Source organism: Lemur catta, chromosome 6, assembly GCF_020740605.2.
Source record: "Lemur catta isolate mLemCat1 chromosome 6, mLemCat1.pri, whole genome shotgun sequence".
Lineage (NCBI taxonomy): Eukaryota > Metazoa > Chordata > Mammalia > Primates > Lemuridae > Lemur > Lemur catta.
This window is the reverse complement of record NC_059133.1, coordinates 65,274,250-65,291,316: the sequence shown is the minus strand read 5'-3', so window position 1 is coordinate 65,291,316 and position 17,067 is coordinate 65,274,250. Positions and strand designations below refer to the sequence as shown.

Below are 17,067 nucleotides of genomic sequence, written 5' to 3'. Positions count from 1 at the left end.
CAAGTACGGCTTTTGAATTTTATTCTAATTATAATTTTATCTACCTACATGCCTACCTTAGAATTTGGCTGCTATGTGGAAAATGGGTTGGAGAAAAGGCAAGAGAAGAAACATCAAATGTTAAGCCTAGCATTGATATATTATGTGTTTGCAAGGAAGAAATTTATGGAAATGCATCATTTGGTTTACAGATGTGTTTTTCATATTGTTATTCAGTGAAGTACATGAATTCAGATCATAACTGAGTCATTGTTGCTTGTAGATAACTATGCAAGCCCCCAAATTATCCACACACATTTCTGTCTTCTCTAAACTCTCAACTTGCATTCACCTACCTTTTATGTCAGTACTCCAGTTGGCGATATTCACCTAGCAGGGGAGATACCATGATCACGAAGGTGGTTTTCCCAGGGCGAGGTTTATTCATTGCACTCCGGATGTGCTGATCCCTGCAATTTCCCCAAATGTGGGAAACTCGGCTGCATAATTTGTGGTAGTGGGGCACTGTGTTAAAAAAAAAAAAAAATCCAGCTGGTGAGTTGGTCATAATACAATCAGACACAATCAATGTGAATTAGTCATGATCTCTGTCAGGGAGAAACGTGGAATAAGGGCAGTGGGACATAAAGCCTGAGGCTCTCCCCCGAAGGATAAATTATTCTAAATGTCAATAAGTAAAAACAAAATGTATTAGATTTCCCTAGTCCTGTATTTATACAAGTTATTTTATCATCTTACACGGACCAAATTTTAATCCAAATATACTGACAAAAATGTTTAATATCTTATGCTGAAGATTAGGCTAAGAATTCATTTTCTAAGTTTGACTAATTTGGAAAGAAGAAAATATTTGCACAATAAAAATCAATTTGAATAATCAAAGCTCAGAAACATTTTGCTAAGGAGGCTGGATTTTAAGGACTAAGTGAACATAGTAATAGCCAAAACTCTCACTTAAAGAGAAAGTAGCATCCAAGTCCATCCCAAATCTGAATCTTGAGTGATTAGTAATCTAAACACTTAAACAATCAAAACATGATAGGATTTCATTCTTTTGTAGGACTAATACAACAGTTAAGACTTCCCAGTTCTTTTACTTAAATTTACATATTTTCAATCCTCAAGTGGAGACATTTAAAAGAATTAAGAGCAAGCATGAGCAAATAAGTTCTTCCTTTATGACATTCAGTTCTACAAAAGGACAGAAGACCAGTAAATGCACATTTGAAGGACTTTAGAAATTATTTTATCTACTGCCTGGACAAGCTAAAGAATTCTCTAGAGCAAGAGTATGGCAGGTTAATTTATTTCCCATTGACCTAGCAACTAATGTATGCAATATTACTTAAACCTTTGTCCACTGCCATAGCAGGGCTAAGAAAGAGGAATTCCCCTGTGGTTTGCACTTTAAAAACTTTTTCAACATTCCCTGAAATATTTGACATGTGTTTCTGCAGAGGTCTTCTCTCTGTTATCGGAAACTTACTTTAATTAAAAACTAAGAAAACATAGACAGTAATAGCAAATTAGCAAGTACCAGTGATAATTTATAATCCAGGGTAAAATTTAGCTACAATAACACTATTAAAAAAAAATCTTTCTGAACACACTTTGCATATGAATGAGTAGAATTAGCAGGCAGTTCTCATAAGCCACATACAAAAAAAATTGAAGAATTAGGGCATACAAATGATTTCACCCACAATGTTTTCCTTCATGCTTTCTATTTTTCTTTTCAGTGCAAATTCATTGATCTTCTGGTGGCCTGCCCTTTTTGAAAAGATTCTTTACATCAGATATTCTTCTCCAGCCACAATCTGTGAAGGGTTAGATCAATATTTCCTTTAATCTTTTCAGTCTTTTTCTACTTATTTCCTAGTTTCCCTAATATTTAAGCATTCTCTGCTCTAAACAATCATGGTAAAGTCCTTGTATTTTCTTGAGTATGTCCTTCTATCTCATTTTTCTAACCTACCTTAGCCATATGATAAACACCAACTCGCCCATCGCTTACCTTCCCACAAGCCCACCTCAGAAGAATGCTTAACACCTGGAAAAGAAAACTCCTACTCACCAATAAGGCCTGCTCCATTCTGGGCATAGCTGACTGGATCAGGGTGGGTGACTGACTCAACTACGGCTAACTGGATTCTTTTTCCAGGAATTTGGGTGTGGGATGCCGAGGGGCTACACAGAACAGCTGCAGGCAGTACCAAAAGAGATACTGTACTGAGAGGGACAGACCAGTGGTGGGCACGGAATGGAAAGACCTTACAAGTGGGTATAACCAGCACCAGCAAGCCAAAGCCACATGAAAATTGAATTAATGGGGAAGCAGGAACTAAGAGTGCTAAGAAAGAGAAGTGAGAAGACTGGAAAGAAACAGAATTGAGACCATGTTGTGCTGGGAAAAGAGATAGAGTAAACACGCAAATGTGTGATTTTCAAGAGTCCAAGCTGTTTTTTTCCTGCAGCGAGATAGATTTTCTCTCTCTCTCTCTCTCACCCTCTCTTTTTTACTGAATTCCTTTTCAGTTTTAGCTAAGGATGTGGACATCTAGATTCCTGAACTTTTTAGACAACAGTTTTTATTAGCACACCATCTTTCTACATTTACTTAATTGCTACCCCTGCAGTTCCACAGCCATCTCTGTCCCAGAACACCTATTCTTTCCTACCCTTCCCCAGTGGAGAGGCCCCTCTGTCTTCAGGTGCCTCCTTGTGATTTTCGGTGTTACGCTTTCTTTTTAACTTGACCTTAATGTCTGCCAAGAGTGGCCGAAAGCCAACATAGCCACTCTCTAGGAGATCCCCGACTGAGGAAGTTAGTGTGTCTGTCAGGTGAGACACATGAGGAGGTAAAACAAAATGCATGAAAGAGAAGAAATGTTTTACTTACAGAGCCCGGGGAGATCAGCGACGCAGGCAGGAGGCTCACAGGAGGCCTGAAGGTGGCAGGGAGCTCAACCGGCCCAGGGGAAGCAAGACAAGGAGAGAGCGAGAAAGAGAGAGTGGGCCTGTGGGACTGTGCCTTTATTGAGATCCACAGGTGTTACTTATCTCTTAGGCTTTCCCCTGAGGTTGTGGCTTGACTAGTTTAAAGAAAACACAGGTGAGGGGGGACTTATTTACATGACTCTGGTGTTAACCATTAGGTTTTATCATGGTCAGCAGCTGTGGGAGATATATGTTGGGTTGTGAGTCAGTGAGATGAGGAACAAGTGGGCTATATCTCAAACAACCACCCGGGGAAGTGAAGCCATACTAGGCCGAAAGTGACAGAACAGGACTGGATTCTGTCAGGCCTAAACATGGATACTGAGGCAGCAACTTTATTAGAAAAATTTATGACACTGCTATCTTGTATACGTGCTTTTTTCACAACCCCCATTAACCTTTGCTGAATGTACTTTTATGTATCTGTCTCCACCTTGTTAGAGGCTTAATAAATTATTATAGAATAAATATGTGAAAGAGTGAATGAAGGAGTGAATAAAATTTTTTAAGAATCTCAACTGTATATTCCCTTAAAACTATTTTCTTATCATTCTCTTTTTTCCTTGAAGTTCTAGACTGTAACAGTGTTTTCCAAATTCTAGTCCACAGTAGGTACTTGCTTGGTTGCCCTAATCATAAAGACTATAAAAATTCAAAATTAGTGAGACTGAGGTACAGGCTGCACATTTATATTTTTAAGCAGATTGAGAACTCGTGGTTGCAGATAATATGACTTCAGACTGCTTCTACTATAGAAAGACTACTCTTTCCAAGATTAATGCACTTTAAATGACCAAACCCCACAAATTCTTTTTAGTCCTCACTCTGCCAGTGCTACTTTCAGTAACTGCCACTGTTCCCTCTATCCACTTAAGAGTCTCTCTGCTCCACTGGATTTGGATTTGGAGCCTGCTCTACTTTAATACCCATCCTAGCTTTTTAAATATCCCTTACTCTTGATCTCTGGCTTCTCTTCCTAAATTTCAAATAGATGTGCCTCAAAACTTCTATACTGGTCCAGCAAATGAAAGGTAACTGAAGGAAAAAAAGACAGCACAGACAAAACAGCCTAGGTGACAGCACGTTTCAGGCTCAGGCTGTGGAAGGGAGGCTGCCTGGTGGAGTAGAAGGGGGCAGCTGGAGTGGTACCAAGTTGACCTTGCAGAGCACCCTGTTCCATCGCTTCTCATAGACTCAGAGTTTGGAAGGATCTCACAACCTTCTAATTTAAAGATAAGAAAACTCAGCCTTGGGAAATTAGGTGACTGCTCAAGGTCACATTATTGATGGCAGAGCCAGGCCTGAAACATAAGTCACTGGTGGCAGAATCCAGTGTTCTTTCCAGGAAACAAACATTTTTTTTCCTTATTTTATATTTTTGCTTGTTTTCCCACCCCGATTACATAAACAATACATGAATCTGATAGTTCTGGAAAGCTGTTTGGCAGTGTCCACTAATGCTGGGCATCAGCAACTCTATGGGCAATAAATTCCACTCCTAGGTATCTACCCACAGAAATGTGCACATATGTTTAACAAGAATGCTCAAAGCAGCATTAATTTTAGTAGCCCCCACATGGAAACAATTCAAATGCTCATCAACACTAGAACGGGTAAATACATGATGGTATATTCACAAAATGTAAAACTACATAAAGCAATGAAAATGAAAAAACTACAATTACATGCAACAATATAGATGCATCTTACACAGAATCATATTAAGGCAAATAAGCCACACACAAAAGAGTACATGCTTTACAATTCCATTTTTTTAAAGTTCAAAAACAGGCAAAACATGTATGGCTTTGCTGGACGAGCATTTAGGTTTTGAGGCACATTCATTTGAACTTTAAGAAAAGTCAGAGATCAAGACTAAGAAATATTTAGAAAGCTAGGATGTTAATATTTTTGCATATTTCCAACCATATTTCATGCATGCACACACTGTCTGCAGTTTTCTAATCCCCAAAGTTCAAAACCCAAGTTTTTTTATAGCTCATTTGCCAATAAAATTCTGACCTGAAATGAGCTCGTTTGGTGACAAAACCTGACCTCAACTGACATGAGGTTATTTATAATCTTTATTTATCTCACTTGGGGTGAATATTTATATATTTCTCACAGAAAGATTAATGTGCTTGAATATGGGGTGCTGCTGCAGACACCCCTCAGGGTGTTATCTTTAAATCCTAAAACTCCCTGCACTGCTCTCTTGGGAGGGAGGGGGCACTGGGTCCCACCCTCCTCTCCAAGCCACCCTACGGCTACACTCTCTGCTCTCAGAGGCAGGTTGGACTGGGAATGCACCCCTGTTGCGGGGAGCCAAGGCTCTCAGGGCAAAGCGCTTTGGCAGCTCCTATGGCAAGGATATGGCCACATGGCCATGGCTTGAGCCAAAACTGCTTTCTGGGATGCCAGGAGTGGAGGGGGAGGAATTGCAAAGTTACATGAAAATGGGTGTGAATACAGGAAGAGGTGACAAACTGGGACCAAAAATTAATTTACCATCTCTCTCTTGCCTTCTTTCAAAAAGCACTGCTGAAGCCAAATATGGGGATTGGGTTATGCCAAACTGAATAAGATCTTCAAGGACCCAAAAAGGAAACTGTAAACTATCATGCGAGAAAGAAGATATGAAGGGAATGCAATTGTCAAGGAAAGAGTGTTTCACCTGATTAGTAAGAAAGTAACCAGGAGTGAGGATAAAACAGCAATTTATAAGTATCAGGAAATTCTTAAAGCTGACAACTATTACATTATAAAAAAAAGTAGCATAAAAATAAAATACACACTCACTTAAAGTATATGAAAGATACGATTTATGTTGTGATATTTTAAATTTTTATTTTGTTTTTAGTTGACATATAATAATTGCACATCTTTATGGGGTATAGTGTGATGTTTGGATACATATAGACATTGTTTAATGACAAAATTAGGGTAATTAGCAGCATATCCATCACCTCAAATAATTCTCATTTTTCTGTGGTGAGAACATTCAAAATCCTCTCTTCCAGATAATATTTTGAAATATACATTATTGTTGATTTAGTCACCCTATCATGCAACAGAAATTATTCCACCTAACTGTAACTCTGTCCCCTTCCTACAACTCTCCCAGCCTCTGATAACCACTATTCTACTCTCTACTTCTGTGAGATCAACTGTTTTGATTCCACATATGACTGAAATCATGTGGTATTTGTCCTTTTGTGCTTGGCTCATTTCACTAAACATGATGTCTGGGTTCTTCCATATTGTTACAAATGACAGGATTTTCTTCTTTTATGGCTGAGTAGAATTCCATTGTGTATACATACCACATTTTAAAAAATTCAAAATATTAAGGGAGTACAAAAGTTTTTGGTACATGGATATACTCTATAATACTGAAGTCAGGGCTTTCAATGTGCCCACCACCAGGACAGTGTCCACTGCACTCAATAGGTAAGTTTTTATCCCTCAGCTCCATCCCACCTTCCCACCTTCTTAGTTTCCAATGTTTTTTAAGTCTTTTTGTGCCCATGTGCACCCATTGTGTAGCTCCCACTTATTAGTGAGAACATGTGGTATTTGGTTTCCCGTTCCTGAGATATTTCACTTAGGATAATGGTCTCTGGATCCATGCAAGTTGTAGTGAATAAAATTATTTCATTTCCTTTTATGGCTGAATAGTACTCCATGATATATATGTCTACCACATTTTCTTTATCCACTCATGTATTGATGGGTACTTAGGTTGATTCCATATCTTTGTGTTGTAAATTGTGCTGCAATAAACATTCAAGTACAGGTGTCTTTTTGATAAAATGATGACTTTGCCTTTGGGCAGATACCCAGTAATGGGATTGTTGGATTGAATGGTAGGTCTACTTTTAGTTCTTTGAGAAATCTCCATACTGTTTTCTATAGAGGTTGTACTAATTTACAGTCCTGCCAATGGTGTATAAAGCATACCTTTTTCTCTGTATCCATACCAGCATCTGTTGTTTTTTGACATTTTAACAATGGCCATTCTGACAGGGGTAATGTGGTATCTCATTGTGGTTTTAATTCACATTTCCCTGATAATTAGTGATATTGAACATCTTTTTATGTATCTGTTGGGCATTTGTCTATCTTCTTTTGAAAAATATTTGTTCGTGTCTTTTGGCCACTTTTTGATGAGGTTGTTTTTTCTTGCTGATTTCTTTGAGTTCTTTGTAGATTCTTGAAATTAGTGCTTTGTCCGATGTATATAGTTTGTAAAGATTTTCTCCCATTCAGTAGGTTGCCTGTTTATTCTGTTAATTATTTCCTTTGCAGAAGCTTTTTAATTTAATTAAGCCCATTTATTTTTGTTGTTACTGTATTTGCCTTTGGGGTCTGTCATAAATTCTTTGCCTAGGCTGATGTCTAGAAGAGTTTTTCCAACATTTCCTTTTAGAATTTTTATGGTTTCATGCATTGAATTTAAGTCTTTAATCCATCTTTAATTTATTTTTGTATATGGCAAGAGATATGGGACCTGTTTCATTCTTCTGCTTGTGGCTGTCTAATTTTCCCAGCACCATTTATTGAATAATGTGTCCTGTCCTCAGTGTATGTTTTTGTCTGCTTTGTCGAAGACCAGTTGATCATAACTATATGGTTTTATTTCTGGGTTTTCTATTCTGTTCCACCTGTATATGTCTCTACTTTTGTACAGGTAGCATTCTGTTTAGGTTACTATAAAGCCTTGCAATATAATTTGAAGTCATGCAACTGTGATGCCTCCAATTTTGGTCTTTTTGCTTCAGGTTGCTTTGGCTATCTGGGCTCTTATTTGGTTCCAAATGAAGCTTAGGACTATTTTTTCTAGATCTATGAAAGAAGCTGTTGGTATTTTGATGGAAATTGCACTGAATCTGTAAATTGCTTTGGGCCATTTAAACAATGTTAATTCTACCAATCCATGAGCATAGAATGCTTTTAACATTAATTTTTGTCATCTACAATTTATTTCATCAGTGTTTTGTAGTTCTCCTTGTAGAGATCTTTCACCTCCCTGGTTAAATATATCCTAAGTATTTTATTTTCTTCATAGCTATTGTAAATAGTATTGAGTCTTTGATTTGACTCTCAGCTTGACAATTATTAGTATATAGAAATGCTACTAATTTGTGTACATTGATTTTGTAACCTGAAACTTTGCTGAATTTATTTATCAATTCTAGGAGTCTTTTGGTGAAGTCTTTAGGTTTTCTAAATACAGGATCATATCTTCAGCAAACAGGGATAGTTTAAGGTCTTCTTTCTTGACTGGGATGTTATTTCTTTCTTTCTCTTGCCTTCTATGCCTGTTTTGTTGAGGGTTTTCATCATGAAAGGATGCTGGATTTTATCAAATGCTTTTTATCCATCTATTGAGATGATCATATGGTCATCATGTCTAGGTTTTGCCTCTAGCCTCCTCTCTGAATTCTCTTGCTTGGATTTTCAGGTCTTTCTTCTTGTCCTGTACACTCCGAATAGTCACTTCAGATTCAGGCCCAGTGTGTTATTTCCTTTTTCTCCCTAATAGCCCTTTCTCAGAACATCCTTAGTCCCACACTGCAGCCCATATCTCCATATCCAGGCATCCCAGCCCCAGCCTAGCTTCCCAGGACTCCAGTAATAGTTAAACACTTCACATTCCTGCCTGTCAACAATAAGAGAACCAAGGACATGAATAGGGTAAACTATTAAAAACAGAGAAATGTTTTATTTATGAATTTTTACTTTCTCAGAATTCTGTGTCATATCCTAACAGCGGAAATATGACACATACATCATGGCAGTGTTGTGCTCATTTACACATGTTGGTTCCATCAGGTCCTTCTCAGGACATCAAGGCCTTTTAGGATGGATCTTTCACGTGACAGATTCTAAGAATACAGTACGATTTTGGCTAATGGAACCAGAAATTATCAACTGTTGAGAAATTTACTCTCATTAAGCAAATTTCACAAGATTGTCAATCCTTCATCACAAGCAGGCTTCATAGGAAACTATAATGTAACCGCTACTTGGGGACTATTATACCAGGACAAAGGAATTGAGGTATCTTGAAACAGTATTTTCCACCACAAAATAAACCTGCCAATGCAACTGTAAAACTTGAAGCCACTGGCCAAGTTTCATTCCCTGAGAAGTGACTGCTTTAGCCACTTAACCAATTTTTGTCCCTGTTCCTCCTTTCTTATATGCCATGTGATTTGTCTCCTGGTACCAGTTCCTCCCTTTGAATATGCTATTGTCATTATATATGCCAAATATGAATACATATTTTCATTGAAATTTGAGTTCTTAGCAAGTTTCTTTATGACACATTTTCCTAAAAATCTCATAGGAAACATGGTTTGGGATGGTTCACTTTATCTGTTATATGCTAATGTTATTGTATTAGAAGTCTGCGTTCTGAAGAACTTCACTGATTCCTTCACCAAATATTTACTGAGTGCCCACTATGTGGGGAAACACTGTTATGGGTATTGGCAATATAGCATTAAATTTTTGAAAGGTCTGTGCCCTCATGGAGCTTATACCATGATGAGGAAACTGCTGTTAGTTAAACAAACTATGACAATATGATGCAACATGAGCAATAAATAAAAAGGAGGGAAAGGAAATATAGTTGGGAGAGGGCAGGAAAAGATTATTTTCAAGAAAGCCTCTCTCAGAGGCCGGGCGTGGTGGCTCACGCCTGTAATCCTAGCACTCTGGGAGGCCGAGGCAGGTGGATCGCTCGAGGTCAGGAGTTCGAGACCAGCAAGAGTGAGACCCTGTCTCCACTAAAAATAGAAAGAAATTATCTGGCCAACTAAAATATATATAGAGGCTGGGCGCGGTGGCTCACGCCTGTAATCCTAACTCTGGGAGGCTGAGGCGGGTGGATTGCTCGAGGTCAGGAGTTCAAGACCAGGCTCAGCAAGAGTGAGACCCCGTCTCTAGTAAAAAAAATAGAAAGAAATTATCTGGCTAACTAAATATATATATAGAAAAAAAAATTAACCGGGCATGGTGGCACATGCCTATAGTCCCAGCTACTCGGGAGGCTGAGGCAGGAGGATTGCTTAAGCCCAGGAGTTTGAGGGTGCTGTGAGCTAGGCTGACGCCACGGCACTCACTCTAGCCAGGGCAACAAAGCGACACTCTGTCTCAAAAAAAAAAAATAAATAAAGCCTCTCTGAGAAAGTGATTCTTGACTCTAGACACAAAAAGAATGAGGAAGCATGTTTTATTTAAACACCTGGAGAAAAAGTATTCTAGGCAATGAAAATATGAGCTCAAAGGCACTGAGTTAGGAATACAGTTGACATTTCCCTAAGTGGCTAGAGGAGTGAGTGAGAGAAAAATGGCCAGAAATGAAGTAAGTAAAGGAGCCAAGAATCAGGTCATAGAAGACTTTGAAGACTGTGGAAGGACATAGGATTTTTTCTGTCTTCCTTTTTCCTAAAGGAATGTTGAGAGCAGGAGATTAACATGACCAGATTTAAATGTCAGAGGGATCACTAGCAGTCCTTGTCATGTGGATTGTGGTGCAAGGACTGCAAAAGAGAAAGTAGGGAGACAGATCGTTTGGATATGGTAGTATTCAGGCAAAAGATGATGTAGGCTGGGGCTATGGCAGTGGCAGTGAGGAAGCGAGAAGTGGCCAGAATGGGATACAGAAAGCATAGTGATGACTTTAAAGTTTTGGTCAGCAATAATAGAGAGGTGCCCATTTTCTAAGATAAGAAACACTGGGAGAAGAGTTTGGGGTAAGAGTTTTGCATGTATTAACTTCTAGATACTTATTTAACAACTAAGTGGAGATACCATAGAGGGGGTCAGGTATCGGAGTCTGAAGTTCAGACTAGACATATACATTAGAGAGTCATTCATGAACCACAGATAATCTCAGAACCAGGGTACTGGATGAGATCACCTAATGATTGAGCCCAGCTAGGGCGGGGTTTAGAGGCTGGATCCCTGGGGCACCCAAACAAATAAAGAAAGATGGCCCAGAAGAAGTGGCTTATAGGAGAGGAAGAAACCCTGAGTCTCCACTGTAAGGTTTTAAGACTGGAGTGGCCGGCGCCAGAGAAAGAAAGAAGAGCAGAGTTAAAAGGGATAAGTAAAGAGGCTTTATTGGGGTGCTCCCGGGTGGGGGTAACGGGTCCCAAGAGAGGGGCCGGGGCGAGCCTCATGGTCCCACGAGTGGAACCAGAGAAGCCGCCCTGCCCAGAAGTCTGGGTGGGTTTATATACATTTTTTTAGGGCCCGGGGGTAGGGGGAGGGGATGGGAGTTTCTCTGGAGGGAAGGTTTCGGAGGGAAGAGTGAGGAATTTCTTTGTTTCAGCTTTAGGGCGGGGATTGAGGAATAGGAGGGGCTTCTTCTTTTTCCATTAGGGAGGGGAGGGGTGCCCACCACCAGCCTTACATCCACCATGTGTCTTCACACCATAATTCCTGAGTGTTTCTGCTAATCCAATCACTGGAAGGCTACCCAATCACTATTTCTCTAAATGTCACTATATTAAGAATCAATATGTATGCCAATAATTATTAATACAATATTGGTAATGAAAAGAACTTTGAGACATCAACTTGACCATCTTCATCTTCAAAAAAATAACTAATAATCATATAGTAAATCTGACTTTTACTTACAGACTCCCCTAACCCTGGCCCCCAAATTTAATCTCTGGAATTTCCAACAGACTTATCAGATTTGATTTAAAGAAATGTTATTAGAAGCAAACATTTAAAATATGGCAAAAGCTGAAATTTTAAAAGGTTAAATACATACTAGAAACTGAATCTAATTATTTAAAAAAATGCATAATGTTGTCAAATCCCCTTGAAGAGATTAAAAAATAACTTTAATTCACTCCATTAGAGGAAACTGATCTTTTTTTAATAGAAGGAAGTTTCTGAGAAAGGAATTAATTAGTCATAAGGGTCATTAAATTTCCTAAAATGAACAGAGGGTTCCAGTGGAAATTATATAAATATTCATAAAAATATTACTTTTACTGACAAGATGTCATTTGCTTTATTAAAATCACCTAATTTGAAGAAAGTATCTCCAGAGAAATACCAGAATATAGGGTAGTAGGAATATTAAATATGACAAAATTTTTAACACCTTAATTCTTCCCCTTACTTCTCCTTATATTTCTTTTTTGGAAAATAAGTTCAACAAGTTGCTTTAAAACTTGAAGATTATTCTAATGTGTCTTCCCCATCCCCTGCTTTATTAAGATATGATTGACAACTAAAAATTTGTCATATATTTACAGTATACAACATGATGTTCTGATATCTGTATACATTGTGAAATGATTAAATCAAGTTAATTAACATATCCTTCACCTCATATACTTATTTTTTGGTGTTAAGAACCTTTAAGATCTATTCTCTTAGCAATTTTCAAGTATACAATGCATTAGTATTAACTATAGTTACCATGCTGTGCAGTAGATCTCCAGAACTTATTCATACTGTTTAACTGAAACCTTGTACCATTTGAACATCTCCCAGGAGCCCTGCCCACTCACCCTGAGGCCCTGGCAACCACCATTCTACTCTCTGCTTCTATGAGTTCACTATTTTTAGATTCCACATATAAGCAAAATCAGGTAGTATTTGTCTTGCTGTGTCTGACTTATTTCACTAAGCATAGTGTCCTCCAGGTTTATCCATGTTGTCACAAATGATAGAATTTTTTTAAATTGAGGCTGAATAATATTCCATTGTATATATGTACCACAATTTCTCTAGTCATTCAACCATAGGTGGGTATAGCTTGGCTATTGTGAATAATGCTGCAATGAACATGGAAGTGCAGGTATCTCATTGAGATCCTGATTTCAATTCCTTTGTATGTACAAACAGAAGTGGAATTGCTGGACCATACAGTAGTTCTATTTTTAGTGTTTTGAGGAATCTCCATACTGTTTTCCATAATGGCTGTACCAATTTGTATTCCCACTGATAGTATACAAGGGTTCTCTTTTCGTCACATCCTTGATAGCACTTAACTTTTGTCTTTTTTACAATAACAGTTGTGAAGTGATACCTTATTGTATCACTTATTGTGGTTTTAATTTGCATTTCTCTGATGATTAATGACATTGAGCAATTTTTCATATACCTATTAGACATTTGTGTGTCTTCTTTTGAAAAATGTCTATTCAGTTCCTTTGCCCATTTATTGTGTTATTTGTTTTCTTGCTATAGAGTTATTTGGGTTCCATATGTATTTTGGATATTAACCCTTTATCAGATGTATGGTTTGTAAATACTCTCTCCCTCTCCATATATTGTCTCCTCACTCTGTTGATTGTTTCCTTTCCTGTGCAGAGGCTTTTAGTTTGATGCAGTCGCATTTGTCTATTTTTGCCTTCAATCCTTGTGCTTTGGAGGTCATATTAAAAAAATTATTGACCAGACCCATGTTAAGCAGCTTTTTTCTCCATGTTTTCTGCTAGTAGTTTTACAGTTTCAGGTCTTAATATTTAAATGTAATGAATCTTATTGTAGTCTGTGATGTGACAGTTCATTGGCTATAGCCAACTACTTTTATTGATGGAAGGAGGCTGTACCTTCTAGATTAGAAAATAGCTTGCCACACCATAGGATGGCAAACTAAGATTCATGATTTTTATTCCCAATTCATCCATGGAATTGTAAAGCAAAGCAAAATGAAAGATTAAAAAATTAGGTTTGGTACATTCACTCTGGATGATCTTAAATGAATGTTTTGGTTTTTAATCATGTAGACTCAATTTGATTGCTAGATTCCAGGTATAGCCATTATTTACAGTACAGGTAGACAAGTAATAAATTTTTTTCTTAATTAAAAATAGATGGTTTAAAAACATGTCAGCCATGTGAATATATATTTTTCAATTTTGAATGTTTCTCTAGAAAAATTTTTGGGCTCAACATATTCTAAAAATCAGCATTAAGGATGTGTCAAAGTTTTTAGAATTGCATGAAGAAAGAAAAAAATACTCTTTGAGAACTGTAACTCTTACTTTAACTTCTGTTATCCTAGCTTGAACTCTCTGCCACTATATTATTTCTACTTTTGGAAAGGAAATGTTAGATATTAGAATGTCATTAGACTTAATCTGCTTTCTTAAAAGGTACATTACTGTAGCAGACCCCAAATCTGGTTTGCCCATGTGTCTCCGAAGCAGAAATAACTGTCCTTAAGACGTTGGCAATTTCAACAGACTCAAATTTTGCTAACCATTTAAGTCATATCCATTTCATTTTTTACCTTATTAATTTTGAAATTTTATATTATTTCCTGTTCCTATTTCCAATGATCTCTTTTTAAGCACTTAAACCAATAATATTGACAATAATTTTATTGAGCACTTACTCTGTGCCAAGCACTGTTCTAGGAATATTATATTAGGTCACCTAATCCTCACAACAACCCTATGGGGTAGGATACTATTATCACCCCCATTTTACAGATGAGGAAACTAAGGAAAAGTGATGGTAAGTGGCTTGCTTAAGGTTATTCAGCTGGGAAGTGGCAGAGTTGGGATTTAAACTCAATGTGATTTCAAAGTCCATCTTTTTAACCAACATGCTACATAGATTATTTCTTTACATGTTTTTCTCTAGTTTATTGGTAACTTAAAAAAGAAAAGAATATGGTACATAAAGTGAATGAAAGAAATCTCTAGTTCTTGCTTAATAACTAATCATTAGCACTAGTGGTTCCTAAACATATAATTCCTTCAATAATCAGGCTCTCCTGAAATGATCAGTGGTTGTGCTTCAGGACCCTACACAGCTGGTGATTGACTTGATTACTGCCGAGTTGGGACAACAAGCTGTTTTCTGTGAACAGTACCCAGGTACTTGCCCATAGGAAACATGTTTAATGCAGAAGATGGGAAAATTAAGGAGATGGTGGATACCAGATTAGAGCAGCTCAAGTAGGCCAAATTTCTCTAAATTGGAGGAATATTTTTACTAGTATTAACATTTGACTTAATTCAGGAATTTTTAACTTTGAAATTCAATTAAGGAGTATCTATTATGAATTAAGTATAGTTTTCTGTAATTATGGATTTCCTGGTAACCCAACAGTGTATTTATTAGTAGCCACAGTTTCATTAAAATTGCTCATATCAAAACAGAGAACAAATGTTTTCATGTCTCTTTTATGTCCTCTTTTCAGTTCAAAACCATTTTGATTATTCAGCCATGGTTATTTTAGAGATATTTCTAAGAAGACCTTTTATACTACTAATTTTCAGTTTCCCCTAATAGTGTTCTTTGATGGTTTTCAAAGAGCTTTTAACAAAACATTATTACATTAAAGGAAAGTGGCAGACATCACCAACTATATTATACAGGCAATCACTCCTGAAACATAAAATGGTCTTGCCTTACATTACATAGCAAATTAGTTTCAGGGCTAAACAGCTGATCTAATGTTACCCATTGCAAAATCTGATAAAACTCATGTGAAATAAAAATAATAAAACATTATAGAAATGTTTGTGATAGGGCATGGAATTTGAGTGCAGATACCCTTGTATTTATAGAATTCTTGAGCAGCAAGGGAACTTAGGGAATAATCTTATCAAATTTCCTGGTTATTTACAGTAAGGATAGATTAAGTGATTCCTCCAAAGCCATGCAGTTTGCTCATAATAGAGAAAGTGCTAGAATTTCATTTTATTTTCATTCTACAGTTATTGAGAGGGTATTACATGCCAGCTGTTTAATAAGAGAAGGTATTACATTCTGTTTAATAAGAATTTGAAGATGAATAATACACTAGAATTGAGAGTATGGGAGGAAAGAGGGGTAAGAGAATAATTGTAATACAGCATGATTGTTTCTATGAGAGTAGAATTCAATTCACCCCCAAGACTGCCCTGTATACACCCACCCCCAACTGCCTCCTCCTATTTCAAGTCAGAAAAACAAATGTGGTGTTCTGAAAATGATCAATTTTGATTTGGAAATTATATTAATAATTATGCTATCAAACTAAAAGCTGGAAAATCAAGGTTATAGTTGGAAAAATGCTTTGTCAAATATTATTTCTCTAGAAAGATTATTACTAAGTATATATATGGATAGGAATATATATATAATATGTTATATATAAGTATATATATAAATTATCCATTAAGTATATATATGTGGATATTAAAAGTAAGTTATGGGATATTCTATTTCTTTAATTCTATTGGAATATTCATGTCTGAGTTTTGTGTCTTAAGCAAATACTCACAAACATCACCCTGTTCCCCACCCCCCAGAAACTTACAATTTGTTATCACTGACATACTGATACAGATTCCAGCTAAAAAAACAAACAAAAAAAACATCGAATGGATGAGAAGGTCTAATAATTAATTTAAATGATGCATTTTATTTTGGGGCTTTGACAGTGCTGTGGTTTTCTTAGTAGGGGAAGCTAAGCAGGAAAATGGTGAAATGAAAAAAATCATCATGCAAATTCACTTCCAGGATTCCTGGAGGGATTGTGGTGGCAGTGAAAATTGGTATGATTAAAATATTCTTTTAATCTACAAAAAGAATATAAATTTGATCACGTGCTTTAAAGAGTATAAGCACCTTAGCATACATTTGCCATAATAGGCTGATACTGAAGATTTTTATATCTGCACATTCCCATAGTGCACACTACTGTTTTTAAAATTCACAACTAAATTCTTACTTCTAAGTGCAAGATAATAGCTTAGAATCTCCTATAATCCCACATTGCATTTTACATAATTGCTTCTTTTCAAGCACATTATTACCATTTCTCAATATCTGATCATCCTCTGTCTGATCCTAAGCACAACATGGATAGCATATAATTGTCCACAGAGGTTAAGTTTATAAAATTAGTTTTGCCCAAAACATCTCTACTGTGAAAGGAATAGTTCCCAAGATAGGGCTGCCACTAGTTTTCTGAACAGCCTTAGGCACATCACTGACCCTTGCCATGGTTAGTGTATTTTCTCTTTTTGAATACATCTATTAGGTAAAATAAGATATGAGGGCTTAAAAAAAAAGTCATTTCTGAGAGAG

General features: G+C 36.8%; 1 non-coding gene across 1 annotated transcript; it reads left to right on the top strand.

The window, feature by feature from the left end:
* Positions 1-361: 361 nt before the first annotated feature.
* Positions 362-531, top strand: LOC123640963. Its single transcript, XR_006736185.1, has one exon. It is a non-coding gene; the product is annotated as a U1 spliceosomal RNA (small nuclear RNA).
* The last annotated feature ends 16,536 nt before the right edge of the window (positions 532-17,067 follow it).